General features: G+C 41.2%; 1 long non-coding RNA gene across 1 annotated transcript in view; it reads right to left on the bottom strand.

The window, feature by feature from the left end:
* Positions 1-3,172: 3,172 nt before the first annotated feature.
* LOC309558889 overlaps positions 3,173-5,605 on the bottom strand; it is a 51,794-nt gene continuing 49,361 nt past the window's right edge. Inside the window, exon 4 of the long non-coding RNA XR_014225432.1 lies at positions 3,173-3,246. This is a non-coding gene — a long non-coding RNA (uncharacterized lncRNA). The remainder of the gene's footprint in view (positions 3,247-5,605) is intronic.

Here is a 5,605-nt window from a genome sequence, read left to right as displayed (position 1 = left end):
GTGACGTACCTGGCTGCACCCAGGGTGAATATCTCCTAAACAGGTGCAGGTTTAGGAGGTATACATTTTACCTATAGGTAAGCCTTATTCTAGGCCTTATTATAGGCTTACCTGTAGGTATAAAATAACCAAGTGGGCTTTATGATGAGGATCACTGTTGTGTAGAATATTGTTAGGATCTGTTCTAGTCTTTTGGCAATGCCTGCTAATAAAGCTTTCTTGGTAGGAGGTGGCTCACACTCTTGAATACGTTACAGCCCTTCATGTACCCATAACCAGGGCCGGGACAAGGGGTGGGCAGAAGGGTCACTGTAGCATCTTGTGAGGTGGCGGGGGGCGGGGGTAACTTTTGCGTAAACCAATCAAAATACGCTTATTGCATTTTTTTTTTTTTTTACCAAAAATATGTAGCAGAAAACAAATTGGCCTAAAATGTTAAAAAAATTAGATTTTTCATTTTTTTTGAGAATGTTATATAGCAGAATGTGAAAAATATTGTTTTTTTTTTTTTTTTTTTTTTTTTCAGAACTGTCGCTCTCTTTTTTTGTTTATAGCGCAAAAAATAAAAAGTGCACAGATGATCAAATACCACCAAAAGAAAGCTCTATTTGTGGGAAAAATAAGGTCGTAAATTTTGTTTGGGTACAGCATTGCACGACCGCACAATTCTCGCAAAAGTCAAGCATTGCCAAGTTGAAAAAAGTGGCCTGGTTATTAAGGGGGCAAATCCTTCCAGGTCTTAAAGTGGTTAATAAAATAATACATGGTGATGCTGCCATTAAGACCCTAGTGCAGGCACTTCCTGTTATAGGGTGACAACTATTTGTCTCTGTCTCCCAAGTGTGCTGCTATGTTGTCACTCACAGGCTACCAATTCACCATTTCAAAACACAGTACACAGACATGGTCCAGTGTTGTCACCATCATCACACCCCACACGAGAAATGTAATTTGCCTCTTCTAGAGCAAGTGCGTGTAAACAGGTAATGGCTGCAATGAGGCTGCGGGAGATCAGCAGAACTGAGATGCAATAAGGAATGAAAATAGTGAAAACTATTTTTTTTTCTTTAATACGTTTATATTTTTTTGACAGATACTGTGCACAGAAGTACAGGTTCATATTTGCAGCCACAACACACATACAGCACACTAATCCTAATTTTCGGGAATCATCCAGAACATACTGTATTTGGGAGAGCTAAATATGAATACCAGCATTTTATCATTCAATCATTTTTATTGAAAAAGTTATAGACAGTACAGAAAACAAAGCATCAACATAGTTTTTTTTATTTAAATCAGATTTTTTTTTTTTTTATCAAATTTATTTTAATAAAATGCTTTTGGAGTAAAAATCTATCTAAAGATAGTTTTATATTTAAGATACATTAATAATTTAGTTTATTCAGCATGAAATGGAGCTTAGTTGTGTAGCATATACTATGTACTGCATATATACAGTATATATATATATATATATATATATATATATATATATATATATATACATACATATATATATATATATATATATATATATATTTATTTATTTATTTATATATATATATATATATATATATATATATATAGTTATATATATATATATAGGTATGTATATATATATATATATATATATATATATATATATATATATTCTGCATTTATGTAAATTCTGCAAACTTAAAATTTTTGGTAAACTCATTCAATGAATCCAAGCTCTGCAAGCTGAGATAACATGCACTGCATTGATGCATTCACACAATTTCATACTAACTACCAGCAAGAATGAGTCTTTATATTTAAAGAGCACCTGTCATTTCAGATCCATCATGAAAATAAATGGGCCCTTTAACCACTTGCTGACCGCCGCACGACTATTTACTGCAGCGGTCAGCCCCTCACAGGCACAGCGACGTAGGACTACATCGCTAGCCTGTGAAGGCTCTATGGAGCGAGTGTGTGCCGCCGGAGGCGCGCTCCCGCTCGCTCATGGACCCCCCCGCGCGTGTGGCTGGCGGACCCGATGTCCGCCGGGCACTCGCGATTGTCCGTTACAGCTGGAGAAAGGCAGGCGGCTAATGTAAACAAAGCCGCCTGTCATTCTCCCCTGTGTAAGAATGGAGATCATACGGTTCTGCTATGTAGGACCGTTGATCTCTGTTCTTACACCTCAAGCCACAGCCAATCACAGTTAGAAGCATGCCCCTAGGGACACACTTAACCCCTCCCTCTCAAAAAAAAGTTAACCCCTTCACTGCCAGTGTCATTTTACAGTAACAGTGCATATGTATAGCACTGAATACTGTAGTAATTTCACTGGTAACCCCAAAAGTGTCAAAAATGTCAGTCAAGGGTCCGATCTGTCTGCCGCAATGTTATGCCATTACTCGTTAAAAAAAAAAACAACAAAAATGACAAAAATCTTTCCTTTAGTTAGTAAACGCAATAACTTTTGCGCAAACCAATTAAAATACGCTTTTTGCGATTTTTTTTTTTTACCAAACATATGTAGCATAAAACAAATTGGCCTAAAATGTTAAAAAATTTAGATTTTTACATTTTGTTTTTTGGGAATTTCATATAAAAAAATGTGAAAAATATTGTTATTTTTGCAAAATTGACGCCCTTTTTTTGTTTATAGCGCATGATCAAAAAATCTCACAGGTGATCAAATACCACCAAAAGAAAGCTCTTGAAAGGATGTCAAATTCATTTAGGTACAGCATTGCGCGACTGCGCAATTGTCCGTTAAAGTCACCTGGTCAGGAAGGGGGTAAAATCTTCCGGGGCTTAAGTGGTTAAGGACGTTGGGAGGAAGCATACTTATGACGTCGCTCTGGTCCTCCAAAGCCATAGAGTGGAGTGGGGGGCCAGCTTGCCCTCACTCAACTTCCTACTTAGGAGGGGAGAGGACCGGATCGTCTTCCCCGCTACCGACGGATCCGTTAAGTGGGAAAAACGACCGGGAAGTGGTGGGAGGGGGGGAACCTCTTCCACCTCCCATAAAAGTGATCCCGCAGCGAATCCGCTTCTGGGACCACTTTTATGAGAAAGAGGACTGCCCAGCCCAGTAAAAAAATACCGGGGTTATGGCAGCTATCTGCTGCCAAATCCTGGTATATAACATCAAAGTAGTGACGTATAACTGCGGCGGGCGGTCCTGAAGTGGTTTAAAGAGAGTTGTATAAAAACGAATATAATTAGTAAACATAATATTTGTAAATCATGTCATTCTTTGTCGTCCACCTCCTATTTTCAGAGTGAAGGAAAATCATTCCGGAGAGTTTTGAAGTCGGATTTTCATACATTAACTGCAAGAGAAAGAATTTGTGTCAGGTAGATATAAAATTAGTTACTTCACTCTTGTATCAATCTTTAGGCACTATACACACTAGGTTTAAAAGATGCCAGAAAGCTACAATCAAAAATGATAAGATATTCGAAAGAAAATTATTTCGGAATTTAACCAATGTATGGCTGGCCCAAGTCTTCAAATTGTGCTCTTGTACAGTCACCTTGTCACAAGGGCTTCTGAAGCAGACTGCAGGTCTTTTTTTTTTAGCATACACTACACAAAATGAAATGTCCATTGTTTATGATACAGTAATTCCTAACTGAATGCCATTTGGTTTTCTAGTTTACCACTACCAGATTTAATTCTATTCTGCCTGCTATCTAAGCTAGCTTCTGCAGTTTTGCTCAGCCCGAGTATATGAGCCAAACAGAATGGCACCTACTGTTGCCTTCACAAGACAAAGGTTCTCTTCCAGCTTTTATAGGTCTAGGGTAGGCATGTCAAACTATTTTTTTTTGGGGGGGGGGGGGGTCACATTTGGCCCTCTTGCATCTTAAGGAGGTGCTCAGTGGTTTAAAATATAAACCGGGGGGCGTGGCCAACTTCCAGGATGTGAGCAGCGAAATATCGGAGATCCGTCCTTCACAACATAATCCTGCAGCGATCCTGCCATCCCTACACCTCCTTTTTGGCTTTATCTGCCTCTCCAGCCCTCCTGCTGGAGATAGTCAAGATTGGAAATGCTGGCTACAAGCCCTCTTTCCCCCTCCTGTGTTCTGCAGCAAGATGGCGCCGGGTTGCCCTCGTAGCTCAGAAGATCTGCAGCCGCCACCTGTTGGCTCTCAACAGCTTGGTGCTACACTGGATGAGTCACCAGATCTCCCTGATCCTGCAATAACTGTGCTGTCAGTTTATTTCTCTTCAGGGCATAATGCTCCTGTTTCTCATAGCACTCAAAATCCCCCTGAAGCACCTGCTGAGATGACTTTATTTCAAATCATTGAGGCTATTCCGCATTGCCAAGCCTCCCTAACTACCCAGATGGACCTATCATTCCTCAAGCAAGACGTTCATAGCCTTAGTCACAGGGTCACTAAGGCTGAACAGTGTATTAGTGACTTATAGGTTGAAACAGGTCCTTTACAAGCCTCTGTGAATGATATGCGAAAGGGTGAAGAAGCCACCATAGATAAATTGACTGACTTGGAGGATAACCTAAGGTGAAACAATCTGTGCTTTCTTGGGTTTCCAGATAGTTCTGAGGGTAAAAATCCTGAATCATTTATGGAACACTGGCTCACAACTTCTTTTGGTGCATCTACATTTTTGCCGCTATTTGCTATAGAATGAGCGCACAGGGTCCCCTTGTGCCCTCTACCATCTGGTGCACCTCCTTCCCCCATGTTCATCAAAATGCTACATTTCCATGATAAGAGGTGGCTGCCAGGGAATAAGGCCGGATTTGCTATAATGGTAACACTTTCAATATATTTCCTGACCTTTTAGGTACCTGTCAAAACTAGGTACCTACCTAGAAGAGGATGGGGAGAAGAAGGAAGTGTGGAACTTCTGGTTTTCAGTGAAGTTCCACTTTAAGACCACTATTTGGGTTGGGGCTTCAAATTCAGGGGCAATAGTTGGTCTGGAAAAGCATTGCCAGCAAGATACGATATTGATCAGTGCCATCTTAAGAGCATTATAGGTGCCCGGGCAATACAGTGCACTGGGAGCCCTGCCTACACAATCACCCACGAGAATAAAAATGCAAATTATCGATAAGGCGATATTTATTGGTACAGCAGTGCCAGGCTAATGATAGCTCCAAGTTCGGCGGCTGGGTCCAGTGTACACACACACGGACGGGAGTCAGACTCGACTGTCCTGTGTGTGCCTGTTCCCGTGGACAGGCATTCCTGCAGTCGTGGGCTCCCCTTCCACGGCTTAAGGGCCCTGACAGCAGCGCAGGGCCGACAGACGCCACCTGGTAAGTTCAGCTGCAGGATGCACATGGGAATCGGGACTAATGCTTGGCTGGGGCTGGGTCGCTGGGCAGGTGGGGCCTCCTAGGCAAACTGCCCAGCGTGCCCATTCGGTAAGATGGCACTGATATTGATTTCAGAACAGCAATGAAAGCCTAACAGGACTTTGATTTCTTCCAACAATTTGGGTTGACACACATTTTAAGCCTTAACACTGATCCCCTAATCCATGCAAACGCCACATAAAAAGTGGCCATATTGAAACTGGGATAATGATACCAAATCTGGGCCATTAGAAATATAAAAATGCCATATTAAGCAATGACTTGAA

Source organism: Pelophylax lessonae, assembly GCF_965119305.1.
Source record: "Pelophylax lessonae genome assembly, chromosome: 6".
Lineage (NCBI taxonomy): Eukaryota > Metazoa > Chordata > Amphibia > Anura > Ranidae > Pelophylax > Pelophylax lessonae.
This window is presented reverse-complemented; position numbering and strand designations above follow the sequence as displayed.